This window comes from Hyla sarda, unplaced genomic scaffold (assembly GCF_029499605.1).
Source record: "Hyla sarda isolate aHylSar1 unplaced genomic scaffold, aHylSar1.hap1 scaffold_2960, whole genome shotgun sequence".
Classification (NCBI taxonomy): Eukaryota; Metazoa; Chordata; class Amphibia; order Anura; family Hylidae; genus Hyla; species Hyla sarda.
In genome coordinates, this window is record NW_026609674.1 from 1 (window position 1) to 26,605 (window position 26,605).

The window sequence follows — 26,605 nt, forward strand, 5'->3', positions numbered from 1 at the left end:
GCCTGAATACCGAGTTCATGGTCGATTATGGTGTATAGTGATGTAATGTCCATGGTGACAAGTGTGTAATTCGATGACCATTCAAATTGTAGTATGGACTGGATGAAAGCTGTGGTGTCTTTGAGGTGAGAGGGGAGACTGGTAACATGTTTCTGAAGGAGAAGGTCAATGTAGTGGGAGAGGTTGGAGGATATAGAATTAATACCAGAGATGATCGGACGGCCCGGGGGCTGGGTGAGGTGCTTGTGGATTTTGGGGAGATAATAAAAAATGGGTGTAGATGGTTCTGTGATGATGAGGAAATCCTTTTCTGCTTTAGATAGGACACCTTGGGAGTGACCGATATTGACCAGTTTAGTGAGTTTGTCTTGGAAAGTTTTGGTAGGGTTGCTGGGGATCGGTTTGTAATATGTGGTATCAGTGAGAAGTCTGGTGGCTTCGCTGATATAGTCACTTCTGTTTAGAACAACAATGCCACCTCCCTTGTCTGCTGAACGGATAACGATGGTATTGTTAGAGGACAATGTCTTGAGAGCCGATTGTTCAGATGAGGATAGGTTGGATAAGTAATTAATCCGTTTATCATTCCTACACAGGGCGTCAAAGTCAGATTGCACCATTGTGGAGAAAGTGTCAATATGGCTGCCCTTTGCATGTAAGGGGTAGAATGTGGATTTCGGGCGTAGGTCGGTATGGATGGGGGGAGGTGATAATATGGAGGCGGGGTGGGTCTCAATATTGGCAGTGGTATGGCCATTGGCTTCTTTGAGAGCAAAGAATCTTTGAATCGTGATTTTGCGAATGAATTTGTTGAGATCCAGAAACAATTCAAAACTATTGGTTTTGTTGGTAGGACAGTAGGAAAGCCCCTTTTTAAGGACTTGGAGTTCAATTTCTGTGAAAACATAACTGGAAAGGTTGAAAATTTTAACCATATTCAGTTCATTTTCTTTTTGGTGTCTGATTCTCTTTTCTTCTTTCCTCTCCCTTCTGTTACGGCCTCCTCTGCATCCCCTCTTTCTGGAAGCTTTCTTTTTAGGCCCAGGGGTGGTGCAATGTGGATCATCTCTAGTGGTGGTAGATCGTTGGGGTCCGATATTAAGGGAGGTATCAGGACTGCCTGGGGAAGGCCTAAAAAAACCGTTGTGTTGGTGTTGGGTGAGAGAGGTGATGGGAGAGCAGAGTCAGGTCGTGGTGAGTAGGATGGAGATGAATTGGCCGCTGGTGGGGTGCTAATGGGTGTAAAGAACTGGTGTGTGGAAAGGCGTCTATGGGGAGTGGTGAGTAGATGAGGTTCAGACAGGGAGTCATCTGAGATGAGATCGGATGGGTATCTACCAGAAGGTAGAATGGGCGGTTTGTCGATAAGTTGATCCATAAGATCCATAAGATCTTGTGTAGGCATGTCATCTGTTGGTGATGGAGGGCTATTGATTAATGGTGGTGGTAAGGTGGATGACTGGATCTTAGTGGAAGAATGGGTTGGAAGTGTGGGTCCTGATGAGGACGCAGAGGGGTTGGATGGGGTGTGAGTGGAAGAAAGGGGGTGCAAAAAAGATGGGATAGGACCTGGTGTAGGCAGGGATGGTACAGGGACTGGTTTATGAGGACCTGAGTGAGCAGATAGCGATGTCAGAGGGGTATGGTTGTCATTGTAGGGTTGGGGGAGATGGAGACTCATTAATGGTGGAGGACGTGCTGTGTTAGATGAATAGATGAAATGGGATGGTGGCTGTGGGATAGAGCCATTGTCTGATCTGGCCGGGTGCACCAAACGGGGGGTGCGTGTGGAAGAGGAGGTGGACGGTTTACGTTTCTGTGAACGATGTGACGTGGAATGGAAGGTCCTGGAGCTGGATGAGGCTGCAGGATGGATGCGTGTAGCTGGTTGGTAAGGCTTCTTCATACGCGGGCGTTTGGCAGGGGGACCATTGGAGGGTGGTCTGTGTGTGCCATGTGGATAAGTGGTATTGGAAGGAGGGTTGGGATCAGCCTCACGTTTGTGGCGTGGTTTCAGCCAAAATTTAATGTTGTCTGTAGTGTAATCTGTACGATCTCTGGAAAGTTTAGTCATTTTTTTGGAAATGACTTCTCTCTCTATTTTCTGCATTTTGTTAGTGTGTGAAGTGTTCCATTGAATAAACTCAGATGTGTGTTTGAATGGTGACAGGGCATTGATAACCGTATCAATTTTATTTGAAATATCGTGAACTAGAGTGTCACGTTTTTCACAAAGTAGTGTAAGCAGTGTGTTGGAACAGATGCTGAGAGCAGTTTCCCATCTGTTGCAAAAACTAACATCGTTAGTAAAAGAGGCTGTTGGGCGTAATCGCAGTCCTCTGGGAACAATGTTTTCTTGTAGGTATATTGAAAGGAACGACCCATCAAGTTGGTGCTGGGTTTCCTCGAGCGAGAGTTTCTCAAGCTCGAAAAAGAGAGATCTCATTTGGTCAAAGTCAAAACTGGTAACAGTACCTTCGATGGGATCATTGGTGGTTGCTGAGTTCTGGTTGTTGTTGTTGTTGTTGGTAACCAAAGTGCGGAAAAGTGTTGCTCTTCTATTGAGCCTTGAGTCTTTCAAATCCATGGTAAAGTCAAAAACTTGATGCTTAGTGCAGGTGGACGCACCTCTGTAAGTCCGGTCAAAGGTAGAAGTCCGATGTGGATAGTCACAAACCAGTCGCCGCGGTCTTCAGATGGCACACCACTGCGGATGGCCTATAGTGGAAATCTGAAAAGAGCAAAAGAAGGAAAGACCGACGGAAAGGCGCCTAGTGTGATACCGTTGATGACAGGTGGGAGGGGTTAGTCGAAGAGTAGATGATGGGTGCTCACCTTGAGCGAGCAAAAAACTCGCATGTAGACCCACAGTGGGGTTAGTGGTATGGATAATAGTCCACCGGATACAGCTGCTAAGCCCAAGGTACAGGACAGGACTAGCCAGTCCTGGATAGATATGCAGTGGTAAGGAAGAAAAAAACCTTTTTCAAAGGGCGCTGCTGTTGTCCTGGTGAGATGAAGATGAAAAGTCCGAGGCAGAAGTATTTTGCAAGATATAGCTTCTTTATTGGTGTAGAATCATAGCAAGCAGGGATACAGGCTAGATAACGCGTTTCGGGGGACAGCGCCCCCTTCTTCAGATCAGTGATAACAACTGGTGGTGCTTACATGGTATATATACACTTAAAATGTGCGCCAAACATAAGGGGGAGGGGCTACAGTAAACAGGGGCACATACTGTAAAGGCATGATAAATACATCAAAATAGACATGTAAATCATGAAAACCTATTCTGACACATAGAACAGCCTGATGAAATGGAGCTATTACAAAAACTCTAAATAAAATCATTGGTGAACAGTAGGTAATATGCGCGCATCTGGAGCCGCTGGCCGCAGCTCCGGAGTGTGCGGCGGAAGTGGCCGTTGCTACAGACGCGTATCCATGCAGTCTGTCGGAAGCGTCCGGCCAGAGAGCGTTGCCCGGGAGACGCACGACGCGCAGAGGCGCAGCGCGTCACGGGCAGCGCTCAGGAGGCCGGCTCACCCGTGATGACAGGCACTGAAGTCCCTCGCTGGAACCCACAGGAGGGAAAATATCAGGATGATAGTATATGATGACTATGCAGTGGTAGTTAGTGTGTATAGACGTCAATAAAAGTGTCACTGAATATGGACATCTTGAACTAGAGCCAGTGATGTGGCAATGAGAAAAATGGGGGGGGGGGGTTTAAGGGGTGGAGGGAAAGTAATAAGGGGGGGGGAACTATGGGCAGAAACAGAAAAACGATCTATGATGGTAGAAAAATAAAATAAAATAAAATAAAATAAAATAAAAATAAAAATAAAAATAAAATTAAAAAAAAAATAAAAATAAATAAAAATAAAAATAAAAATAAAAATAAAATAAAAATAAAAATAAAAATAAAATTAAAATTAGAATGAAAATAAAATATATATATGGCAAATGTAACAGCCGGCTATGACACTAAAAAATAGTGGGGGGGAAAACCAAAGTAATTATGAATGTATATTGTGGGGGGGGGGGAAGGAGGGAGGGAGAGAGAGATGGGGCAATGGGCAGAGACAGAAAATGAGGTGAGATAAATAAGAAATAGAGATAAAAATGTGAATAAAAATATTATTATTAGGAAAAATGCATAGAAAATATATAAATATAATGTGTATAGTAGTGATGCCTCACAAATTGCACTCAATCATCTCATTCAGTCCACTGGGTGAGAGAGTCTGGAGACAATGAATCCAAAAATTCTCCCTGCGTCTCAGGGTGCTGTATCTGTGGGACTGATCACTGCTGATGTGTTCAATTGGAGTTGCAGTGATGGAGTTAAAGTCTTTTGCATGAGCTTCAGTCAGGTGGCGGGATACGCTATGCAACAGGAAACCATTAGCAGTGTTGCTGCGATGCTTGTTGATGCGTTCCCTAAAGCAACGAATTGTGCGCCCCACATATTGTAGTCCGCATGGGCATTGTAGCAGGTATACAACGTATTTGGTGCTGCAGGTAATGTGGGTTTTGATGGGATATGTAGTCTTGGTAGAAGTGGAGGAGAAAGAGGTACATTTGTGTTTAATAACGGCACAACATTTGCATCTGGGGAGGCCGCACTTGAAACACCCTGTGATGGAAAGAAAACCGGTACTAACGCACTTGTTTGTCTGAGGTTTTAACTTGCTGGGAGCTACTATATTCCGAATAGTACGACCTCTTCTGAAGGTAAGGGAAGGTTTGGTAGGTAACAATGGTCCCAAGTGTTGATCCTTAAGAAGGATGGGCCAATGGGAACTCAGAATGTTCCTGATTTTTGTGTGTTCCCGGCTGAAAGTGGTGATGAAATTAAGTGACCTATCGCCTATCTTGGTGTCGGCCTTAGGTTTAGGGACAAGGCAGTCCTTCTGAGTGAGAGTTTGTGCCCGGATGAAGGAGGACTGCACGAGGGAGTGGGGATACCCTTTAGCCCTAAATCTAGATTTAAGTATTTTGCTCTGTGACACAAAGTCTCTCTCACTCGTGCAGTTCCTTCTGATTCTCTTAAATTGTCCGAAGGGTACGTTGCACAGCCATTTCTTGAAATGTCCGCTGCCAAAATCTAAATAGCTATTGCTGTCAACTTTTTTGAAAAAAGTTTTGGTGGTTAGATGGTCACTGTTATTGTGGGAGACCAAAACATCCAGGAATTCGGCGTGGTCCTGGAAGATGGTCTGGGTGAACTGAAGTGACCAGCTGTTAACGTTAAGGTCAGAGAGGAATTCCATAAGCAGAGAGACTTCGCCATTCCAGATTAAAAAGATGTCATCTATGTACCGTTGGTAGTACACGCAGTTCTTGAAAAGGGGGTGAGTATAGATGTGTTGTTCTTCGAACATCCCAACAAAGAGATTAGCGAAACTGGGGGCCATTTTGGACCCCATAGCGGTACCTTTGTGTTGCAGGTAAATCCGACCCAGAAATTCGAAGTAATTATGGGTCAGTATATATCTGAGACCTTCCAGAATAAATTCCTTCTGAGCAGTGGGCATTCCTGAATCTTTAGCCAGGAAGAAAGATACTGCCTGAATACCGAGTTCATGGTCGATTATGGTGTATAGTGATGTAATGTCCATGGTGACAAGTGTGTAATTCGATGACCATTCAAATTGTAGTATGGACTGGATGAAAGCTGTGGTGTCTTTGAGGTGAGAGGGGAGACTGGTAACATGTTTCTGAAGGAGAAGGTCAATGTAGTGGGAGAGGTTGGAGGATATAGAATTAATACCAGAGATGATCGGACGGCCCGGGGGCTGGGTGAGGTGCTTGTGGATTTTGGGGAGATAATAAAAAATGGGTGTAGATGGTTCTGTGATGATGAGGAAATCCTTTTCTGCTTTAGATAGGACACCTTGGGAGTGACCGATATTGACCAGTTTAGTGAGTTTGTCTTGGAAAGTTTTGGTAGGGTTGCTGGGGATCGGTTTGTAATATGTGGTATCAGTGAGAAGTCTGGTGGCTTCGCTGATATAGTAACTTCTGTTTAGAACAACAATGCCACCTCCCTTGTCTGCTGAACGGATAACGATGGTATTGTTAGAGGACAATGTCTTGAGAGCCGATTGTTCAGATGAGGATAGGTTGGATAAGTAATTAATCCGTTTATCATTCCTACACAGGGCGTCAAAGTCAGATTGCACCATTGTGGAGAAAGTGTCAATATGGCTGCCCTTTGCATGTAAGGGGTAGAATGTGGATTTCGGGCGTAGGTCGGTATGGATGGGGGGAGGTGATAATATGGAGGCGGGGTGGGTCTCAATATTGGCAGTGGTATGGCCATTGGCTTCTTTGAGAGCAAAGAATCTTTGAATCGTGATTTTGCGAATGAATTTGTTGAGATCCAGAAACAATTCAAAACTATTGGTTTTGTTGGTAGGACAGTAGGAAAGCCCCTTTTTAAGGACTTGGAGTTCAATTTCTGTGAAAACATAACTGGAAAGGTTGAAAATTTTAACCATATTCAGTTCATTTTCTTTTTGGTGTCTGATTCTCTTTTCTTCTTTCCTCTCCCTTCTGTTACGGCCTCCTCTGCATCCCCTCTTTCTGGAAGCTTTCTTTTTAGGCCCAGGGGTGGTGCAATGTGGATCATCTCTAGTGGTGGTAGATCATTGGGGTCCGATATTAAGGGAGGTATCAGGACTGCCTGGGGAAGGCCTAAAAAAACCGTTGTGTTGGTGTTGGGTGAGAGAGGTGATGGGAGAGCAGAGTCAGGTTGTTTATTTTATTTTATTTTATTTTTCTACCATCATAGATCGTTTTTCTGTTTCTGCCCATAGTTCCCCCCCCCTTATTACTTTCCCTCCACCCCTTAAACCCCCCCCCCCCCCCATTTTTCTCATTGCCACATCACTGGCTCTAGTTCAAGATGTCCATATTCAGTGACACTTTTATTGACGTCTATACACACTAACTACCACTGCATAGTCATCATATACTATCATCCTGATATTTTCCCTCCTGTGGGTTCCAGCGAGGGACTTCAGTGCCTGTCATCACGGGTGAGCCGGCCTCCTGAGCGCTGCCCGTGACGCGCTGCGCCTCTGCGCGTCGTGCGTCTCCCGGGCAACGCTCTCTGGCCGGACGCTTCCGACAGACTGCATGGATACGCGTCTGTAGCAACGGCCACTTCCGCCGCACACTCCGGAGCTGCGGCCAGCGGCTCCAGATGCGCGCATATTACCTACTGTTCACCAATGATTTTATTTAGAGTTTTTGTAATAGCTCCATTTCATCAGGCTGTTCTATGTGTCAGAATAGGTTTTCATGATTTACATGTCTATTTTGATGTATTTATCATGCCTTTACAGTATGTGCCCCTGTTTACTGTAGCCCCTCCCCCTTATGTTTGGCGCACATTTTAAGTGTATATATACCATGTAAGCACCACCAGTTGTTATCACTGATCTGAAGAAGGGGGCGCTGTCCCCCGAAACGCGTTATCTAGCCTGTATCCCTGCTTGCTATGATTCTACACCAATAAAGAAGCTATATCTTGCAAAATACTTCTGCCTCGGACTTTTCATCTTCATCTCACCAGGACAACAGCAGCGCCCTTTGAAAAAGGTTTTTTTCTTCCTTACCACTGTTTACCAGACAGGCGCTTTAACCACCTAAGCCACAGCGCCAAGTGAAGACCAGCAGAAAAGCCAGAAAATGGGAATTTCTTACGCAATGATTCAAATTTCTACTAAATGTTGTGCATTGATGGAGTGGTTGCAGCTTGCATTTTTTCAACAACTTGGAGTTACGGTCCCCTCAGCCAGTGCCTGATCTGTGACCTTCAATAAAAATGCAGCTATAAACTTTTTGACCCTGTTCTCAGAATCTATCACCTGGAGGTAGGGACTTATGTAGATGAGGTGGCCGAGTGGTTAAGGTGATGGACTGCTAATACATTGTGCTCTGCATGCATGGGTTCAAATCCCATCCTTGTCGGTTCCTTCTACTTTTTACCACTTTGCAGCTTGCCTAGTAGATTCTTTGCAACTTGCCTTGTAGATTCTTTATTGTCAGCATATGCAGTGGATGCTGCCACCATGGCAGTTTTCTATTTTTGATTCAGAAACGTGCCTCATGTGACCTATCAACCTGGCATTAGTAATCCTGCATTGTTTTTCCATTTCTCTTGCATGGTGCTTAATACTATCCAATAAAGAAGATGAGGACATTTCCTTCTTTTGGGCATTCAGCCAGCATACATATTTTTGACTTTGCTCGGACATTCTTAGGACTGTGGGATAGACAAGTTTGAAGTCACATATGATTGAACGTCTACTTCTTGGTATGAAAAGCTCAAAATTGCAAAGAAAGAAAGGAACTGCTGAGATTTGAACTCAGGATCTCCTGTTTACAAGACAGGCGCTTTAACCATCTAAGCCACAGGGCCATGACAACCCTTGTCTAAAAGTCAGAAAATGGGAATTGCTATGCAATGATTAAAATGTATACAAAATGCTGTATATTGACGGAGCAGTTGCAGCTTGCATTTTTTGAGTTACGGTCCATTCAGCCAGTGCTTAATATGTGACCTTCAATGAAAATGCAGCCAAAGACTTGTTGATCATGTTGTCAGAATGTCTCACCTGGAGTTGTTGCCTTTTAAAGACGAGGTGGCCGAGGGGTTAAGTCGATGGACGGCTAATCCATTGTGCTCTGCATGCCTTTTCCAACTTGGTATCTTGCTTTGAAGATTTTTTATTGTCTTTGCAGGCATGGGAGTTTTCTATTTCCAATCCAGAAGGGTGCGTTATGTGACCTATCAACCAGGCCTTAGAAATCCTGCCTTGTTTTCCAATTCCTCTTGCATGGTGCTTAATGCTATCCTATAAAGAAGATGAGGACATTTCTTTCTTTTGGACGTTTAGCCAGCATCCATATTTTTGACTTTGCTCGGACTGTCTTAGGGCTGTGGGATGGTCAATATTGATGTCAGATAGGATTGAACATCTGCTTTTTGGTATGAAAAGCTTAAAATTTAGGGGAAAAAAATAAGGCACTGCTGAGATTTGAACTCAGGATCTCCTGTTTACTAGACAGGCGCTTTAACCAACTAAGCCACAGCACCACATGAAGTCCAGCAGAAAAGCCAGAAAATGGGAATTTCTTACGCAATGATTCAAATTTCTACTTAATGTTGTGCATTGATGGAGTGGTTGCAGCTTGCATTTTTTCACCAACTTGGAGTTACGGTCCCCTCAGCCAGTGCCTGATCTGTGACCTTCAATAAAAATGCAGCAAAAAACTTTTTGACCCTGTTCTCAGAATCTATCACCTGGAGGTAGGGACTTATGTAGACGAGGTGGCCGAGTGGTTAAGGCGATGGACTGCTAATCCATTGTGCTCTGCATGCATGGGTTCAAATCCCATCCTCGTCGGTTTCTTCTACTTTTTACCACTTTGCAGCTTGCCTAGTAGATTCTTTGCAACTTGCCTTGTAGATTCTTTATTGTCAGCATATGCAGTGGATGCTCCCACCATGGCAGTTTTCTATTTTTGATTCAGAAACGTGCCTCATGTGACCTATCAACCTGGCATTAGTAATCCTGCATTGTTTTTCCATTTCTCTTTCATGGTGCTTAATACTATCCAATAAAGAAGATGAGGACATTTCTATCTTTTGGGCATTCAGCCAGCATACATATTTTTGACTTTGCTCGGACATTCTTAGGACTGTGGGATAGACAAGTTTGAAGTCACATATGATAGAACGTCTACTTCTTGGTATGAAAAGCTCAAAATTGCATAGAAAGAAAGGCACTGCTGAGATTTGAACTCAGGATCTCCTGTTTACAAGACAGGCGCTTTAACCAACTAAGCCACAGCGCCATGACAACCAATGCCAAAAAGTCAAAAAGTCAGAAAGTCAGAAAGTCAGAAAATGGGAATTGCTATGCAATGATTAAAATGTCTACAAAATGCTGTATATTGACGGAGCAGTTGCAGCTTGCATTTTTTGAGTTACGGTCCATTCAGCCAGTGCTTAATATGTGACTTTCAATGAAAATGCAGCCAAAGACTTGTTGATCATGTTGTCAGAATGTCTCACCTGGAGTGGTTGCCTTTTAAAGACGAGGTGGCCGAGGGGTTAAGTCGATGGACGGCTAATCCATTGTGCTCTGCATGCCTTTTCCAACTTGGTATCTTGCTTTGTACATTTTTTATTGTCTTTGCAGGCATGGGAGTTTTCTATTTCCAATCCAGAAGGGTGCATTACGTGACCTATCAACCAGGCCTTAGAAATCCTGCCTTGTTTTCCAATTCCTCTTGCATGGTGCTTAATGCTATCCTATAAAGAAGATGAGGACATTTCTTTCTTTTGGGCGTTTAGCCAGCATCCATATTTTTGACTTTGCTTGGACTGTCTTAGGGCTGTGGGATGGACAATATTGATGTCAGATAGGATTGAACATCTGCTTTTTGGTATGAAAAGCTTAAAATTTAGGGGGAAAAAAAGGCACTGCTGAGATTTGAACTCAGGATCTCCTGTTTACTAGACAGGCGCTTTAACCACCTAAGCCACAGCGCCAAGTGAAGACCAGCAGAAAAGCCAGAAAATCGGAATTTCATACGCAATGATTCAAATTTCTACTAAATGTTGTGCATTGATGGAGTGGTTGCAGCTTGCATTTTTTCACCAACTTGGAGTTACGGTCCCCTCAGCCAGTGCCTGATCTGTGACCTTCAATAAAAATGCAGCAAAAAGCTTTTTGACCCTGTTCTCAGAATCTATCACCTGGAGGTAGGGATTTACGTAGACGAGGTGGCCGAGTGGTTAAGGCGATGGACTGCTAATCCATTGTGCTCTGCATGCATGGGTTCAAATCCCATCCTGGTGGGTTCCTTCTACTTTTTACCACTTTGCAGCTTGCCTAGTAGATTCTTTGCAACTTGCCTTGTAGATTCTTTATTGTCAGCATATGCAGTGGATGCTGCCACCATGGCAGTTTTCTATTTTTGATTCAGAAACGTGCCTCATGTGACCTATCAACCTGGCATTAGTAATCCTGCATTGTTTTTCCATTTCTCTTGCATGGTGCTTAATACTATCCAATAAAGAAGATGAGGAGATTTCCTTCTTTTGGGCATTCAGCCAGCATACATATTTTTGACTTTGCTCGGACATTCTTAGGACTGTGGGATAGACAAGTTTGAAGTCACATATGATTGAACGTCTACTTCTTGATATGAAAAGCTCAAAATTGCAAAGAAAGAAAGGAACTGCTGAGATTCGAACTCAGGATCTTCTGTTTACAAGACAGGCCCTTTAACCATCTAAGCCACAGCACCATGACAACCCTTGCCTAAAAGTCAGAAAATGGGAATTGCTATGCAATGATTAAAATGTATACAAAATGCTGTATATTGACGGAGCAGTTGCAGCTTGCATTTTTTGAGTTACGGTCCATTCAGCCAGTGCTTAATATGTGACCTTCAATGAAAATGCAGCCAAAGACTTGTTGATCATGTTGTCAGAATGTCTCACCTGGAGTGGTTGCCTTTTAAAGACGAGGTGGCCGAGGGGTTAAGTCGATGGACGGCTAATCCATTGTGCTCTGCATGCCTTTTCCAACTTGGTATCTTGCTTTGAAGATTTTTTATTGTCTTTGCAGGCATGGGAGTTTTCTATTTCCAATCCAGAAGGGTGCGTTACGTGACCTATCAACCAGGCCTTAGAAATCCTGCCTTGTTTTCCAATTCCTCTTGCATGGTGCTTAATGCTATCCTATAAAGAAGATGAGGACATTTCTTTCTTTTGGACGTTTAGCCAGCATCCATATTTTTGACTTTGCTCGGACTGTCTTAGGGCTGTGGGATGGTCAATATTGATGTCAGATAGGATTGAACATCTGCTTTTTGGTATGAAAAGCTTAAAATTTAGGGGAAAAAAAAAAGGCACTGCTGAGATTTGAACTCAGGATCTCCTGTTTACTAGACAGGCGCTTTAACCAACTAAGCCACAGCACCACCTGAAGTCCCGCAGAAAAGCCAGAAAATGGGAATTTCTTACGCAATGATTCAAATTTCTACTTAATGTTGTGCATTGATGGAGTGGTTGCAGCTTGCATTTTTTCACCAACTTGGAGTTACGGTCCCCTCAGCCAGTGCCTGATCTGTGACCTTCAATAAAAATGCAGCAAAAAACTTTTTGACCCTGTTCTCAGAATCTATCACCTGGAGGTAGGGACTTATGTAGACGAGGTGGCCGAGTGGTTAAGGCGATGGACTGCTAATCCATTGTGCTCTGCATGCATGGGTTCAAATCCCAACCTCGTCGGTTTCTTCTACTTTTTACCACTTTGCAGCTTGCCTAGTAGATTCTTTGCAACTTGCCTTGTAGATTCTTTATTGTCAGCATATGCAGTGGATGCTCCCACCATGGCAGTTTTCTATTTTTGATTCCGAAACGTGCCTCATGTGACCTATCAACCTGGCATTAGTAATCCTGCATTGTTTTTCCATTTCTCTTTCATGGTGCTTAATACTATCCAATAAAGAAGATGAGGACATTTCCTTCTTTTGGGCATTCAGCCAGCATACATATTTTTGACTTTGCTCGGACATTCTTAGGACTGTGGGATAGACAAGTTTGAAGTCACATATGATTGAACGTCTACTTCTTGGTATGAAAAGCTCAAAATTGCAAAGAAAGAAAGGCACTGCTATGATTCGAACTCAGGATCTCCTGTTTACAAGACAGGAGCTTTAACCAACTAAGCCACAGCGCCATGACAACCAATGCCAAAAAGTCAAAAAGTCAGAAAGTCAGAAAGTCAGAAAATGGGAATTGCTATGCAATGATTAAAATGTCTACAAAATGCTGTATATTGACGGAGCAGTTGCAGCTTGCATTTTTTGAGTTACGGTCCATTCAGCCAGTGCTTAATATGTGACCTTCAATGAAAATGCAGCCAAAGACTTGTTGATCATGTTGTCAGAATGTCTCACCTGGAGTGGTTGCCTTTTAAAGACGAGGTGGCCGAGGGGTTAAGTCGATGGACGGCTAATCCATTGTGCTCTGCATGCCTTTTCCAACTTGGTATCTTGCTTTGAAGATTTTTTATTGTCTTTGCAGGCATGGGAGTTTTCTATTTCCAATCCAAAAGGGTGCGTTACGTGACCTATCAACCAGGCCTTAGAAATCCTGCCTTGTTTTCCAATTCCTCTTGCATGGTGCTTAATGCTATCCTATAAAGAAGATGAGGACATTTCTTTCTTTTGGACGTTTAGCAGCATCCATATTTTTGACTTTGCTCGGACTGTCTTAGGGCTGTGGGATGGTCAATATTGATTTCAGATAGGATTGAACATCTGCTTTTTGGTATGAAAAGCTTAAAATTTAGGGGGAAAAAAGGCACTGCTGAGATTTGAACTCAGGATCTCCTGTTTACTAGACAGGCGCTTTAACCAACTAAGCCACAGCACCACATGAAGTCCAGCAGAAAAGCCAGAAAATGGGAATTTCTTACGCAATGATTCAAATTTCTACTAAATGTTGTGCATTGATGGAGTGGTTGCAGCTTGCATTTTTTCACCAACTTGGAGTTACGGTCCCCTCAGCCAGTGCCTGATCTGTGACCTTCAATAAAAATGCAGCAAAAAACTTTTTGACCCTGTTCTCAGAATCTATCACCTGGAGGTGGGACTTATGTAGACGAGTTGGCCGAGTGGTTAAGGCGATGGACTGCTAATCCATTGTGCTCTGCATGCATGGGTTCAAATCCCATCCTCGTCGGTTCCTTCTACTTTTTACCACTTTGCAGCTTGCCTAGTAGATTCTTTGCAACTTGCCTTGTAGATTCTTTATTGTCAGCATATGCAGTGGATGCTGCCACCATGGCAGTTTTCTATTTTTGATTCAGAAACGTGCCTCATGTGACCTATCAACCTGGCATTAGTAATCCTGCATTGTTTTTCCATTTCTCTTGCATGGTGCTTAATACTATCCAATAAAGAAGATGAGGAGATTTCCTTCTTTTGGGCATTCAGCCAGCATACATATTTTTGACTTTGCTCGGACATTCTTAGGACTGTGGGATAGACAAGTTTGAAGTCACATATGATTGAACGTCTACTTCTTGGTATGAAAAGCTCAAAATTGCAAAGAAAGAAAGGAACTGCTGAGATTCGAACTCAGGATCTCCTGTTTACAAGACAGGCGCTTTAACCATCTAAGCCACAGCGCCATGACAACCCTTGGCTAAAAGTCAGAAAATGGGAATTGCTATGCAATGATTAAAATGTCTACAAAATGCTGTATATTGACGGAGCAGTTGCAGCTTGCATTTTTTGAGTTACGGTCCATTCAGCCAGTGCTTAATATGTGACCTTCAATGAAAATGCAGCCAAAGACTTGTTGATCATGTTGTCAGAATGTCTCACCTGGAGTGGTTGCCTTTTAAAGACGAGGTGGCCGAGGGGTTAAGTCGATGGACGGCTAATCCATTGTGCTCTGCATGCCTTTTCCAACTTGGTATCTTGCTTTGAAGATTTTTTATTGTCTTTGCACACATGGGAGTTTTCTATTTCCAATCCAGAAGGGTGCGTTACGTGACCTATCAACCAGGCCTTAGAAATCCTGCCTTGTTTTCCAATTCCTCTTGCATGGTGCTTAATGCTATCCTATAAAGAAGATGAGGACATTTCTTTCTTTTGGACGTTTAGCAGCATCCATATTTTTGACTTTGCTCGGACTGTCTTAGGGCTGTGGGATGGTCAATATTGATTTCAGATAGGATTGAACATCTGCTTTTTGGTATGAAAAGCTTAAAATTTAGGGGAAAAAAAGGCACTGCTGAGATTTGAACTCAGGATCTCCTGTTTACTAGACAGGCGCTTTAACCAACTAAGCCACAGCACCACATGAAGTCCAGCAGAAAAGCCAGAAAATGGGAATTTCTTACGCAATGATTCAAATTTCTACTTAATGTTGTGCATTGATGGAGTGGTTGCAGCTTGCATTTTTTCAACAACTTGGAGTTACGGTCCCCTCAGCCAGTGCCTGATCTGTGACCTTCAATAAAAATGCAGCAAAAAACTTTTTGACCCTGTTCTCAGAATCTATCACCTGGAGGTAGGGACTTATGTAGACGAGGTGGCCGAGTGGTTAAGGCGATGGACTGCTAATCCATTGTGCTCTGCATGCATGGGTTCAAATCCCATCCTTGTAGGTTTCTTCTACTTTTTACCACTTTGCAGCTTGCCTAGTAGATTCTTTGCAACTTGCCTTGTAGATTCTTTATTGTCAGCATATGCAGTGGATGCTCCCACCATGGCAGTTTTCTATTTTTGATTCAGAAACGTGCCTCATGTGACCTATCAACCTGGCATTAGTAATCCTGCATTGTTTTTCCATTTCTCTTTCATGGTGCTTAATACTATCCAATAAAGAAGATGATGACATTTCCTTCTTTTGGGCATTCAGCCAGCATACATATTTTTGACTTTGCTCGGACATTCTTAGGACTGTGGGATAGACAAGTTTGAAGTCACATATGATTGAACGTCTACTTCTTGGTATGAAAAGCTCAAAATTGCAAAGAAAGAAAGGCACTGCTGAGATTCGAACTCAGGATCTCCTGTTTACAAGACAGGCGCTTTAACCAACTAAGCCACAGCGCCATGACAACCAATGCCAAAAAGTCAAAAAGTCAGAAAGTCAGAAAGTCAGAAAATGGGAATTGCTATGCAATGATTAAAATGTATACAAAATGCTGTATATTGACGGAGCAGTTGCAGCTTGCATTTTTTGAGTTACGGTCCATTCAGCCAGTGCTTAATATGTGACCTTCAATGAAAATGCAGCCAAAGACTTGTTGATCATGTTGTCAGAATGTCTCAACTGGAGTGGTTGCCTTTTAAAGACGAGGTGGCCGAGGGGTTAAGTCGATGGACGGCTAATCCATTGTGCTCTGCATGCCTTTTCCAACTTGGTATCTTGCTTTGAAGATTTTTTATTGTCTTTGCAGGCATGGGAGTTTTCTATTTCCAATCCAGAAGGGTGCGTTACGTGACCTATCAACCAGGCCTTAGAAATCCTGCCTTGTTTTCCAATTCCTCTTGCATGGTGCTTAATGCTATCCTATAAAGAAGATGAGGACATTTCTTTCTTTTGGACGTTTAGCCAGCATCCATATTTTTGACTTTGCTCGGACTGTCTTAGGGCTGTGGGATGGACAATATTGATGTCAGATAGGATTGAACATCTGCTTTTTGGTATGAAAAGCTTAAAATTTAGGGGAAAAAAAGGCACTGCTGAGATTTGAACTCAGGATCTCCTGTTTACTAGACAGGCGCTTTAACCACCTAAGCCACAGCACCAAGTGAAGACCAGCAGAAAAGCCAGAAAATGGGAATTTCTTACGCAATGATTCAAATTTCTACTAAATGTTGTGCATTGATGGAGTGGTTGCAGCTTGCATTTGGAGTTACGGTCCCCTCAGCCAGTGCCTGATCTGTGACCTTCAATAAAAATGCAGCAAAAAACTTTTTGACCCTGTTCTCAGAATCTATCACCTGGAGGTAGGGACTTATGTAGATGAGGTGGCCGAGTGGTTAAGGCGATGGACTGCTAATCCATTGTGCTCTGCATGCATGGGTTCAAATCCTATCTTTGTCGGTTCCTTCTACTTTTTACCACTTTGCAGCTTGCCTAGTAGATTCTTTGCAACTTGCCTTGTAGATTCTTTATTGTCAGCATATGCAGTGGATGCTGCCACCATGGCAGTTTTCTATTTTTGATTCAGAAACGTGCCTCATGTGACCTATCAACCTGGCATTAGTAATCCTGCATTGTTTTTCCATTTCTCTTGCATGGTGCTTAATACTATCCAATAAAGAAGATGAGGACATTTCCTTCTTTTGGGCATTCAGCCAGCATACATATTTTTGACTTTGCTCTGACATTCTTAGGACTGTGGGATAGACAAGTTTGAAGTCACATATGATTGAACGTCTACTTCTTGGTATGAAAAGCTCAAAATTGCAAAGAAAGAAAGGAACTGCTGAGATTCGAACTCAGGATCTCCTGTTTACAAGACAGGCGCTTTAACCATCTAAGCCACAGCACCATGACTACCCTTCCCTAAAAGTCAGAAAATAGGAATTTCTATGCAATGATTAAAATGTATACAAAATGCTGTATATTGACGGAGCAGTTGCAGCTTGCATTTTTTGAGTTACGGTCCATTCAGCCAGTGCTTAATATGTGACCTTCAATGAAAATGCAGCCAAAGACTTGTTGATCATGTTGTCAGAATGTCTCACCTGGAGTGGTTGCCTTTTAAAGACGAGGTGGCCGAGGGGTTAAGTCGATGGACGGCTAATCCATTGTGCTCTGCATGCCTTTTCCAACTTGGTATCTTGCTTTGAAGATTTTTTATTGTCTTTGCAGGCATGGGAGTTTTCTATTTCCAATCCAGAAGGGTGCGTTACGTGACCTATCAACCAGGCCTTAGAAATCCTGCCTTGTTTTCCAATTCCTCTTGCATGGTGCTTAATGCTATCCTATAAAGAAGATGAGGACATTTCTTTCTTTTGGACGTTTAGCCAGCATCCATATTTTTGACTTTGCTCGGACTGTCTTAGGGCTGTGGGATGGTCAATATTGATGTCAGGTAGGATTGAACATCTGCTTTTTGGTATGAAAAGCTTAAAATTTAGGGGAAAAAAAAAAGGCACTGCTGAGATTTGAACTCAGGATCTCCTGTTTACTAGACAGGCGCTTTAACCAACTAAGCCACAGCACCACCTGAAGTCCCGCAGAAAAGCCAGAAAATGGGAATTTCTTACGCAATGATTCAAATTTCTACTTAATGTTGTGCATTGATGGAGTGGTTGCAGCTTGCATTTTTTCACCAACTTGGAGTTACGGTCCCCTCAGCCAGTGCCTGATCTGTGACCTTCAATAAAAATGCAGCAAAAAACTTTTTGACCCTGTTCTCAGAATCTATCACCTGGAGGTAGGGACTTATGTAGACGAGGTGGCCGAGTGGTTAAGGCGATGGACTGCTAATCCATTGTGCTCTGCATGCATGGGTTCAAATCCCAACCTCGTCGGTTTCTTCTACTTTTTACCACTTTGCAGCTTGCCTAGTAGATTCTTTGCAACTTGCCTTGTAGATTCTTTATTGTCAGCATATGCAGTGGATGCTCCCACCATGGCAGTTTTCTATTTTTGATTCCGAAACGTGCCTCATGTGACCTATCAACCTGGCATTAGTAATCCTGCATTGTTTTTCCATTTCTCTTTCATGGTGCTTAATACTATCCAATAAAGAAGATGAGGACATTTCCTTCTTTTGGGCATTCAGCCAGCATACATATTTTTGACTTTGCTCGGACATTCTTAGGACTGTGGGATAGACAAGTTTGAAGTCACATATGATTGAACGTCTACTTCTTGGTATGAAAAGCTCAAAATTGCAAAGAAAGAAAGGCACTGCTATGATTCGAACTCAGGATCTCCTGTTTACAAGACAGGAGCTTTAACCAACTAAGCCACAGCGCCATGACAACCAATGCCAAAAAGTCAAAAAGTCAGAAAGTCAGAAAGTCAGAAAATGGGAATTGCTATGCAATGATTAAAATGTCTACAAAATGCTGTATATTGACGGAGCAGTTGCAGCTTGCATTTTTTGAGTTACGGTCCATTCAGCCAGTGCTTAATATGTGACCTTCAATGAAAATGCAGCCAAAGACTTGTTGATCATGTTGTCAGAATGTCTCACCTGGAGTGGTTGCCTTTTAAAGACGAGGTGGCCGAGGGGTTAAGTCGATGGACGGCTAATCCATTGTGCTCTGCATGCCTTTTCCAACTTGGTATCTTGCTTTGAAGATTTTTTATTGTCTTTGCAGGCATGGGAGTTTTCTATTTCCAATCCAAAAGGGTGCGTTACGTGACCTATCAACCAGGCCTTAGAAATCCTGCCTTGTTTTCCAATTCCTCTTGCATGGTGCTTAATGCTATCCTATAAAGAAGATGAGGACATTTCTTTCTTTTGGACGTTTAGCAGCATCCATATTTTTGACTTTGCTCGGACTGTCTTAGGGCTGTGGGATGGTCAATATTGATTTCAGATAGGATTGAACATCTGCTTTTTGGTATGAAAAGCTTAAAATTTAGGGGGAAAAAAGGCACTGCTGAGATTTGAACTCAGGATCTCCTGTTTACTAGACAGGCGCTTTAACCAACTAAGCCACAGCACCACATGAAGTCCAGCAGAAAAGCCAGAAAATGGGAATTTCTTACGCAATGATTCAAATTTCTACTAAATGTTGTGCATTGATGGAGTGGTTGCAGCTTGCATTTTTTCACCAACTTGGAGTTACGGTCCCCTCAGCCAGTGCCTGATCTGTGACCTTCAATAAAAATGCAGCAAAAAACTTTTTGACCCTGTTCTCAGAATCTATCACCTGGAGGTGGGACTTATGTAGACGAGTTGGCCGAGTGGTTAAGGCGATGGACTGCTAATCCATTGTGCTCTGAATGCATGGGTTCAAATCCCATCCTCGTCGGTTCCTTCTACTTTTTACCACTTTGCAGCTTGCCTAGTAGATTCTTTGCAACTTGCCTTGTAGATTCTTTATTGTCAGCATATGCAGTGGATGCTGCCACCATGGCAGTTTTCTATTTTTGATTCAGAAACGTGCCTCATGTGACCTATCAACCTGGCATTAGTAATCCTGCATTGTTTTTCCATTTCTCTTGCATGGTGCTTAATACTATCCAATAAAGAAGATGAGGAGATTTCCTTCTTTTGGGCATTCAGCCAGCATACATATTTTTGACTTTGCTCGGACATTCTTAGGACTGTGGGATAGACAAGTTTGAAGTCACATATGATTGAACGTCTACTTCTTGGTATGAAAAGCTCAAAATTGCAAAGAAAGAAAGGAACTGCTGAGATTCGAACTCAGGATCTCCTGTTTACAAGACAGGCGCTTTAACCATCTAAGCCACAGCGCCATGACAACCCTTGGCTAAAAGTCAGAAAATGGGAATTGCTATGCAATGATTAAAATGTCTACAAAATGCTGTATATTGACGGAGCAGTTGCAGCTTGCATTTTTTGAGTTACGGTCCATTCAGCCAGTGCTTAATATGTGACCTTCAATGAAAATGCAGCCAAAGACTTGTTGATCATGTTGTCAGAATGTCTCACCTGGAGTGGTTGCCTTTTAAAGACGAGGTGGCCGAGGGGTTAAGTCGATGGACGGCTAATCCATTGTGCTCTGCATGCCTTTTCCAACTTGGTATCTTGCTTTGAAGATTTTTTATTGTCTTTGCACACATGGGAGTTTTCTATTTCCAATCCAGAAGGGTGCGTTACGTGACCTATCAACCAGGCCTTAGAAATCCTGCCTTGTTTTCCAATTCCTCTTGCATGGTGCTTAATGCTATCCTATAAAGAAGATGAGGACATTTCTTTCTTTTGGACGTTTAGCAGCATCCATATTTTTGACTTTGCTCGGACTGTCTTAGGGCTGTGGGATGGTCAATATTGATTTCAGATAGGATTGAACATCTGCTTTTTGGTATGAAAAGCTTAAAATTTAGGGGAAAAAAAGGCACTGCTGAGATTTGAACTCAGGATCTCCTGTTTACTAGACAGGCGCTTTAACCAACTAAGCCACAGCACCACATGAAGTCCAGCAGAAAAGCCAGAAAATGGGAATTTCTTACGCAATGATTCAAATTTCTACTTAATGTTGTGCATTGATGGAGTGGTTGCAGCTTGCATTTTTTCAACAACTTGGAGTTACGGTCCCCTCAGCCAGTGCCTGATCTGTGACCTTCAATAAAAATGCAGCAAAAAACTTTTTGACCCTGTTCTCAGAATCTATCACCTGGAGGTAGGGACTTATGTAGACGAGGTGGCCGAGTGGTTAAGGCGATGGACTGCTAATCCATTGTGCTCTGCATGCATGGGTTCAAATCCCATCCTTGTAGGTTTCTTCTACTTTTTACCACTTTGCAGCTTGCCTAGTAGATTCTTTGCAACTTGCCTTGTAGATTCTTTATTGTCAGCATATGCAGTGGATGCTCCCACCATGGCAGTTTTCTATTTTTGATTCAGAAACGTGCCTCATGTGACCTATCAACCTGGCATTAGTAATCCTGCATTGTTTTTCCATTTCTCTTTCATGGTGCTTAATACTATCCAATAAAGAAGATGATGACATTTCCTTCTTTTGGGCATTCAGCCAGCATACATATTTTTGACTTTGCTCGGACATTCTTAGGACTGTGGGATAGACAAGTTTGAAGTCACATATGATTGAACGTCTACTTCTTGGTATGAAAAGCTCAAAATTGCAAAGAAAGAAAGGCACTGCTGAGATTCGAACTCAGGATCTCCTGTTTACAAGACAGGCGCTTTAACCAACTAAGCCACAGCGCCATGACAACCAATGCCAAAAAGTCAAAAAGTCAGAAAGTCAGAAAGTCAGAAAATGGGAATTGCTATGCAATGATTAAAATGTATACAAAATGCTGTATATTGACGGAGCAGTTGCAGCTTGCATTTTTTGAGTTACGGTCCATTCAGCCAGTGCTTAATATGTGACCTTCAATGAAAATGCAGCCAAAGACTTGTTGATCATGTTGTCAGAATGTCTCAACTGGAGTGGTTGCCTTTTAAAGACGAGGTGGCCGAGGGGTTAAGTCGATGGACGGCTAATCCATTGTGCTCTGCATGCCTTTTCCAACTTGGTATCTTGCTTTGAAGATTTTTTATTGTCTTTGCAGGCATGGGAGTTTTCTATTTCCAATCCAGAAGGGTGCGTTACGTGACCTATCAACCAGGCCTTAGAAATCCTGCCTTGTTTTCCAATTCCTCTTGCATGGTGCTTAATGCTATCCTATAAAGAAGATGAGGACATTTCTTTCTTTTGGACGTTTAGCCAGCATCCATATTTTTGACTTTGCTCGGACTGTCTTAGGGCTGTGGGATGGACAATATTGATGTCAGATAGGATTGAACATCTGCTTTTTGGTATGAAAAGCTTAAAATTTAGGGGAAAAAAAGGCACTGCTGAGATTTGAACTCAGGATCTCCTGTTTACTAGACAGGCGCTTTAACCACCTAAGCCACAGCACCAAGTGAAGACCAGCAGAAAAGCCAGAAAATGGGAATTTCTTACGCAATGATTCAAATTTCTACTAAATGTTGTGCATTGATGGAGTGGTTGCAGCTTGCATTTGGAGTTACGGTCCCCTCAGCCAGTGCCTGATCTGTGACCTTCAATAAAAATGCAGCAAAAAACTTTTTGACCCTGTTCTCAGAATCTATCACCTGGAGGTAGGGACTTATGTAGATGAGGTGGCCGAGTGGTTAAGGCGATGGACTGCTAATCCATTGTGCTCTGCATGCATGGGTTCAAATCCTATCTTTGTCGGTTCCTTCTACTTTTTACCACTTTGCAGCTTGCCTAGTAGATTCTTTGCAACTTGCCTTGTAGATTCTTTATTGTCAGCATATGCAGTGGATGCTGCCACCATGGCAGTTTTCTATTTTTGATTCAGAAACGTGCCTCATGTGACCTATCAACCTGGCATTAGTAATCCTGCATTGTTTTTCCATTTCTCTTGCATGGTGCTTAATACTATCCAATAAAGAAGATGAGGACATTTCCTTCTTTTGGGCATTCAGCCAGCATACATATTTTTGACTTTGCTCTGACATTCTTAGGACTGTGGGATAGACAAGTTTGAAGTCACATATGATTGAACGTCTACTTCTTGGTATGAAAAGCTCAAAATTGCAAAGAAAGAAAGGAACTGCTGAGATTCGAACTCAGGATCTCCTGTTTACAAGACAGGCGCTTTAACCATCTAAGCCACAGCACCATGACTACCCTTCCCTAAAAGTCAGAAAATAGGAATTTCTATGCAATGATTAAAATGTATACAAAATGCTGTATATTGACGGAGCAGTTGCAGCTTGCATTTTTTGAGTTACGGTCCATTCAGCCAGTGCTTAATATGTGACCTTCAATGAAAATGCAGCCAAAGACTTGTTGATCATGTTGTCAGAATGTCTCACCTGGAGTGGTTGCCTTTTAAAGACGAGGTGGCCGAGGGGTTAAGTCGATGGACGGCTAATCCATTGTGCTCTGCATGCCTTTTCCAACTTGGTATCTTGCTTTGAAGATTTTTTATTGTCTTTGCAGGCATGGGAGTTTTCTATTTCCAATCCAGAAGGGTGCGTTACGTGACCTATCAACCAGGCCTTAGAAATCCTGCCTTGTTTTCCAATTCCTCTTGCATGGTGCTTAATGCTATCCTATAAAGAAGATGAGGACATTTCTTTCTTTTGGACGTTTAGCCAGCATCCATATTTTTGACTTTGCTCGGACTGTCTTAGGGCTGTGGGATGGTCAATATTGATGTCAGGTAGGATTGAACATCTGCTTTTTGGTATGAAAAGCTTAAAATTTAGGGGAAAAAAAGGCACTGCTGAGATTTGAACTCAGGATCTCCTGTTTACTAGACAGGCGCTTTAACCACCTAAGCCACAGCGCCAAGTGAAGACCAGCAGAAAAGCCAGAAAATGGGAATTTCTTACGCAATGATTCAAATTTCTACTTAATGTTGTGCATTGATGGAGTGGTTGCAGTTTGCATTTTTTCACCAACTTGGAGTTACGGTCCCCTCAGCCAGTGCCTGATCTGTGACCTTCAATAAAAATGCAGCAAAAAACTTTTTGACCCTGTTCTCAGAATCTATCACCTGGAGGTAGGGACTTATGTAGACGAGGTGGCCGAGTGGTTAAGGCGATGGACTGCTAATCCATTGTGCTCTGCATGCATGGGTTCAAATCCCATCCTTGTCGGTTTCTTCTACTTTTTACCACTTTGCAGTTTGCCTAGTAGATTCTTTGCAACTTGCCTTGTAGATTCTTTATTGTCAGCATATGCAGTGGATGCTGCCACCATGGCAGTTTTCTATTTTTGATTCAGAAACGTGCCTCATGTGACCTATCAACCTTGCATTAGTAATCCTGCATTGTTTTACCATTTCTCTTGCATGGTGCTTAATACTATCCAATAAAGAAGATGAGGACATTTCCTTCTTTTGGGCATTCAGCCAGCATACATATTTTTGACTTTGCTCTGACATTCTTAGGACTGTGGGATAGACAAGTTTGAAGTCACATATGATTGAACGTCTACTTCTTGGTATGAAAAGCTCAAAATTGCAAAGAAAGAAAGGAACTGCTGAGATTCGAACTCAGGATCTCCTGTTTACAAGACAGGCGCTTTAACCATCTAAGCCACAGCACCATGACAACCTTTGCCTAAAAGTCAGAAAATGGGAATTTCTATGCAATGATTAAAATGTATACAAAATGCTGTATATTGACGGAGCAGTTGCAGCTTGCATTTTTTGAGTTACGGTCCATTCAGCCAGTGCTTAATATGTGACCTTCAATGAAAATGCAGCCAAAGACTTGTTGATCATGTTGTCAGAATGTCTCACCTGGAGTGGTTGCCTTTTAAAGACGAGGTGGCCGAGGGGTTAAGTCGATGGACGGCTAATCCATTGTGCTCTGCATGCCTTTTCCAACTTGGTATCTTGCTTTGAAGATTTTTTATTGTCTTTGCAGGCATGGGAGTTTTCTATTTCCAATCCAGAAGGGTGCGTTACGTGACCTATAAACCAGGCCTTAGAAATCCTGCCTTGTTTTCCAATTCCTCTTGCATGGTGCTTAATGCTATCCTATAAAGAAGATGAGGACATTTCTTTCTTTTGGACGTTTAGCCACCATCCATATTTTTGACTTTGCTCGGACTGTCTTAGGGCTGTGGGATGGTCAATATTGATGTCAGATAGGATTGAACATCTGCTTTTTGGTATGAAAAGCTTAAAATTTAGGGGAAAAAAAGGCACTGCTGAGATTTGAACTCAGGATCTCCTGTTTACTAGACAGGCGCTTTAACCAACTAAGCCACAGCACCACATGAAGTCCAGCAGAAAAGCCAGAAAATGGGAATTTCTTACGCAATGATTCAAATTTCTACTTAATGTTGTGCATTGATGGAGTGGTTGCAGCTTGCATTTTTTCACCAACTTGGAGTTACGGTCCCCTCAGCCAGTGCCTGATCTGTGACCTTCAATAAAAATGCAGCAAAAAACTTTTTCACCCTGTTCTCATAATCTATCACCTGGAGGTAGGGACTTATGTAGATGAGGTGGCCGAGTGGTTAAGGCGATGGACTGCTAATCCATTGTGCTCTGCATGCATGGGTTCAAATCCCATCCTCGTCGGTTTCTTCTACTTTTTACCACTTTGCAGCTTGCCTAGTAGATTCTTTGCAACTTGCCTTGTAGATTCTTTATTGTCAGCATATGCATTCGATGCTCCCACCATGGCAGTTTTCTATTTTTGATTCAGAAACGTGCCTCATGTGACCTATCAACCTGGCATTAGTAATCCTGCATTGTTTTTCCATTTCTCTTGCATGGTGCTTAATACTATCCAATAAAGAAGATGAGGACATTTCCTTCTTTTGGGCATTCAGCCAGCATACATATTTTTGACTTTGCTCGGACATTCTTAGGACTGCGGGATAGACAAGTTTGAAGTCACATATGATTGAACGTCTACTTCTTGGTATGAAAAGCTCAAAATTGCAAAGAAAGAAAGGCACTGCTGAGATTCGAACTCAGGATCTCCTGTTTACAAGACAGGCGCTTTAACCAACTAAGCCACAGCGCCATGACAACCAATGCCAAAAAATCAAAAAGTCAGAAAGTCAGAAAGTCAGAAAATGGGAATTGCTATGCAATGATTAAAATGTCTACAAAATGCTGTATATTGACGGAGCAGTTGCAGCTTGCATTTTTTGAGTTACGGTCCATTCAGCCAGTGCTTAATATGTGACCTTCAATGAAAATGCAGCCAAAGACTTGTTGATCATGTTGTCAGAATGTCTCACATGGAGTGGTTGCCTTTTAAAGACGAGGTGGCCGAGGGGTTAAGTCGATGGACGGCTAATCCACTGTGCTCTGCATGCCTTTTCCAACTTGGTATCTTGCTTTGAAGATTTTTTATTGTCTTTGCAGGCATGGGAGTTTTCTATTTCCAATCCAGAAGGGTGCGTTACGTGACCTATCAACCAGGCCTTAGAAATCCTGCCTTGTTTTCCAATTCCTCTTGCATGGTGCTTAATGCTATCCTATAAAGAAGATGAGGACATTTCTTTCTTTTGGACGTTTAGCCAGCATCCATATTTTTGACTTTGCTCGGACTGTCTTAGGGCTGTGGGATGGTCAATATTGATGTCAGATAGGATTGAACATCTGCTTTTTGGTATGAAAAGCTTAAAATTTAGGGGAAAAAATGGCACTGCTGAGATTTGAACTCAGGATCTCCTGTTTACTAGACAGGCGCTTTAACCAACTAAGCCACAGCACCACATGAAGACCAGCAGAAAAGCCAGAAAATGGGAATTTCTTACGCAATGATTCAAATTTCTACTTAATGTTGTGCATTGATGGAGTGGTTGCAGCTTGCATTTTTTCACCAACTTGGAGTTACGGTCCCCTCAGCCAGTG

The 26,605-nt window shown here is 42.6% G+C and overlaps 37 non-coding genes across 37 annotated transcripts; 12 read left to right on the forward strand and 25 right to left on the reverse strand.

The window, feature by feature from the left end:
* Window positions 1–8,360: 8,360 nt before the first annotated feature.
* TRNAT-UGU (transfer RNA threonine (anticodon UGU)) lies at window positions 8,361–8,434 on the reverse strand. The gene has a single exon. It is a non-coding gene; the product is annotated as a tRNA-Thr (tRNA).
* Window positions 8,435–9,038: 604 nt separating this feature from the next.
* On the reverse strand, window positions 9,039–9,112 carry TRNAT-AGU (transfer RNA threonine (anticodon AGU)). Its single transcript has one exon. It is a non-coding gene; the product is annotated as a tRNA-Thr (tRNA).
* A 228-nt stretch (window positions 9,113–9,340) lies between these two features.
* Window positions 9,341–9,422, forward strand: TRNAS-GCU (transfer RNA serine (anticodon GCU)). Its single transcript has one exon. It is a non-coding gene; the product is annotated as a tRNA-Ser (tRNA).
* A 377-nt stretch (window positions 9,423–9,799) lies between these two features.
* Window positions 9,800–9,873, reverse strand: TRNAT-UGU (transfer RNA threonine (anticodon UGU)). Its single transcript has one exon. It is a non-coding gene; the product is annotated as a tRNA-Thr (tRNA).
* Window positions 9,874–10,499: 626 nt separating this feature from the next.
* On the reverse strand, window positions 10,500–10,573 carry TRNAT-AGU (transfer RNA threonine (anticodon AGU)). The gene has a single exon. It is a non-coding gene; the product is annotated as a tRNA-Thr (tRNA).
* Window positions 10,574–10,801: 228 nt separating this feature from the next.
* Window positions 10,802–10,883, forward strand: TRNAS-GCU (transfer RNA serine (anticodon GCU)). The gene has a single exon. It is a non-coding gene; the product is annotated as a tRNA-Ser (tRNA).
* Window positions 10,884–11,938: 1,055 nt separating this feature from the next.
* On the reverse strand, window positions 11,939–12,012 carry TRNAT-AGU (transfer RNA threonine (anticodon AGU)). Its single transcript has one exon. It is a non-coding gene; the product is annotated as a tRNA-Thr (tRNA).
* Window positions 12,013–12,240: 228 nt separating this feature from the next.
* On the forward strand, window positions 12,241–12,322 carry TRNAS-GCU (transfer RNA serine (anticodon GCU)). Its single transcript has one exon. It is a non-coding gene; the product is annotated as a tRNA-Ser (tRNA).
* A 377-nt stretch (window positions 12,323–12,699) lies between these two features.
* Window positions 12,700–12,773, reverse strand: TRNAT-UGU (transfer RNA threonine (anticodon UGU)). Its single transcript has one exon. It is a non-coding gene; the product is annotated as a tRNA-Thr (tRNA).
* A 624-nt stretch (window positions 12,774–13,397) lies between these two features.
* On the reverse strand, window positions 13,398–13,471 carry TRNAT-AGU (transfer RNA threonine (anticodon AGU)). The gene has a single exon. It is a non-coding gene; the product is annotated as a tRNA-Thr (tRNA).
* A 227-nt stretch (window positions 13,472–13,698) lies between these two features.
* TRNAS-GCU (transfer RNA serine (anticodon GCU)) lies at window positions 13,699–13,780 on the forward strand. The gene has a single exon. It is a non-coding gene; the product is annotated as a tRNA-Ser (tRNA).
* Window positions 13,781–14,157: 377 nt separating this feature from the next.
* TRNAT-UGU (transfer RNA threonine (anticodon UGU)) lies at window positions 14,158–14,231 on the reverse strand. The gene has a single exon. It is a non-coding gene; the product is annotated as a tRNA-Thr (tRNA).
* A 600-nt stretch (window positions 14,232–14,831) lies between these two features.
* TRNAT-AGU (transfer RNA threonine (anticodon AGU)) lies at window positions 14,832–14,905 on the reverse strand. Its single transcript has one exon. It is a non-coding gene; the product is annotated as a tRNA-Thr (tRNA).
* Window positions 14,906–15,133: 228 nt separating this feature from the next.
* TRNAS-GCU (transfer RNA serine (anticodon GCU)) lies at window positions 15,134–15,215 on the forward strand. The gene has a single exon. It is a non-coding gene; the product is annotated as a tRNA-Ser (tRNA).
* A 377-nt stretch (window positions 15,216–15,592) lies between these two features.
* TRNAT-UGU (transfer RNA threonine (anticodon UGU)) lies at window positions 15,593–15,666 on the reverse strand. The gene has a single exon. It is a non-coding gene; the product is annotated as a tRNA-Thr (tRNA).
* A 625-nt stretch (window positions 15,667–16,291) lies between these two features.
* TRNAT-AGU (transfer RNA threonine (anticodon AGU)) lies at window positions 16,292–16,365 on the reverse strand. The gene has a single exon. It is a non-coding gene; the product is annotated as a tRNA-Thr (tRNA).
* Window positions 16,366–16,581: 216 nt separating this feature from the next.
* Window positions 16,582–16,663, forward strand: TRNAS-GCU (transfer RNA serine (anticodon GCU)). The gene has a single exon. It is a non-coding gene; the product is annotated as a tRNA-Ser (tRNA).
* Window positions 16,664–17,040: 377 nt separating this feature from the next.
* Window positions 17,041–17,114, reverse strand: TRNAT-UGU (transfer RNA threonine (anticodon UGU)). Its single transcript has one exon. It is a non-coding gene; the product is annotated as a tRNA-Thr (tRNA).
* A 604-nt stretch (window positions 17,115–17,718) lies between these two features.
* On the reverse strand, window positions 17,719–17,792 carry TRNAT-AGU (transfer RNA threonine (anticodon AGU)). Its single transcript has one exon. It is a non-coding gene; the product is annotated as a tRNA-Thr (tRNA).
* A 228-nt stretch (window positions 17,793–18,020) lies between these two features.
* TRNAS-GCU (transfer RNA serine (anticodon GCU)) lies at window positions 18,021–18,102 on the forward strand. Its single transcript has one exon. It is a non-coding gene; the product is annotated as a tRNA-Ser (tRNA).
* A 377-nt stretch (window positions 18,103–18,479) lies between these two features.
* On the reverse strand, window positions 18,480–18,553 carry TRNAT-UGU (transfer RNA threonine (anticodon UGU)). The gene has a single exon. It is a non-coding gene; the product is annotated as a tRNA-Thr (tRNA).
* Window positions 18,554–19,177: 624 nt separating this feature from the next.
* TRNAT-AGU (transfer RNA threonine (anticodon AGU)) lies at window positions 19,178–19,251 on the reverse strand. The gene has a single exon. It is a non-coding gene; the product is annotated as a tRNA-Thr (tRNA).
* Window positions 19,252–19,478: 227 nt separating this feature from the next.
* Window positions 19,479–19,560, forward strand: TRNAS-GCU (transfer RNA serine (anticodon GCU)). The gene has a single exon. It is a non-coding gene; the product is annotated as a tRNA-Ser (tRNA).
* A 377-nt stretch (window positions 19,561–19,937) lies between these two features.
* TRNAT-UGU (transfer RNA threonine (anticodon UGU)) lies at window positions 19,938–20,011 on the reverse strand. Its single transcript has one exon. It is a non-coding gene; the product is annotated as a tRNA-Thr (tRNA).
* A 600-nt stretch (window positions 20,012–20,611) lies between these two features.
* On the reverse strand, window positions 20,612–20,685 carry TRNAT-AGU (transfer RNA threonine (anticodon AGU)). Its single transcript has one exon. It is a non-coding gene; the product is annotated as a tRNA-Thr (tRNA).
* Window positions 20,686–20,913: 228 nt separating this feature from the next.
* TRNAS-GCU (transfer RNA serine (anticodon GCU)) lies at window positions 20,914–20,995 on the forward strand. Its single transcript has one exon. It is a non-coding gene; the product is annotated as a tRNA-Ser (tRNA).
* A 377-nt stretch (window positions 20,996–21,372) lies between these two features.
* TRNAT-UGU (transfer RNA threonine (anticodon UGU)) lies at window positions 21,373–21,446 on the reverse strand. The gene has a single exon. It is a non-coding gene; the product is annotated as a tRNA-Thr (tRNA).
* A 625-nt stretch (window positions 21,447–22,071) lies between these two features.
* TRNAT-AGU (transfer RNA threonine (anticodon AGU)) lies at window positions 22,072–22,145 on the reverse strand. The gene has a single exon. It is a non-coding gene; the product is annotated as a tRNA-Thr (tRNA).
* Window positions 22,146–22,361: 216 nt separating this feature from the next.
* On the forward strand, window positions 22,362–22,443 carry TRNAS-GCU (transfer RNA serine (anticodon GCU)). The gene has a single exon. It is a non-coding gene; the product is annotated as a tRNA-Ser (tRNA).
* Window positions 22,444–22,820: 377 nt separating this feature from the next.
* On the reverse strand, window positions 22,821–22,894 carry TRNAT-UGU (transfer RNA threonine (anticodon UGU)). Its single transcript has one exon. It is a non-coding gene; the product is annotated as a tRNA-Thr (tRNA).
* A 601-nt stretch (window positions 22,895–23,495) lies between these two features.
* Window positions 23,496–23,569, reverse strand: TRNAT-AGU (transfer RNA threonine (anticodon AGU)). Its single transcript has one exon. It is a non-coding gene; the product is annotated as a tRNA-Thr (tRNA).
* Window positions 23,570–23,797: 228 nt separating this feature from the next.
* On the forward strand, window positions 23,798–23,879 carry TRNAS-GCU (transfer RNA serine (anticodon GCU)). The gene has a single exon. It is a non-coding gene; the product is annotated as a tRNA-Ser (tRNA).
* Window positions 23,880–24,256: 377 nt separating this feature from the next.
* On the reverse strand, window positions 24,257–24,330 carry TRNAT-UGU (transfer RNA threonine (anticodon UGU)). The gene has a single exon. It is a non-coding gene; the product is annotated as a tRNA-Thr (tRNA).
* A 601-nt stretch (window positions 24,331–24,931) lies between these two features.
* TRNAT-AGU (transfer RNA threonine (anticodon AGU)) lies at window positions 24,932–25,005 on the reverse strand. Its single transcript has one exon. It is a non-coding gene; the product is annotated as a tRNA-Thr (tRNA).
* A 228-nt stretch (window positions 25,006–25,233) lies between these two features.
* TRNAS-GCU (transfer RNA serine (anticodon GCU)) lies at window positions 25,234–25,315 on the forward strand. Its single transcript has one exon. It is a non-coding gene; the product is annotated as a tRNA-Ser (tRNA).
* Window positions 25,316–25,692: 377 nt separating this feature from the next.
* Window positions 25,693–25,766, reverse strand: TRNAT-UGU (transfer RNA threonine (anticodon UGU)). The gene has a single exon. It is a non-coding gene; the product is annotated as a tRNA-Thr (tRNA).
* A 625-nt stretch (window positions 25,767–26,391) lies between these two features.
* On the reverse strand, window positions 26,392–26,465 carry TRNAT-AGU (transfer RNA threonine (anticodon AGU)). The gene has a single exon. It is a non-coding gene; the product is annotated as a tRNA-Thr (tRNA).
* Between the last annotated feature and the right edge of the window lie 140 nt (window positions 26,466–26,605).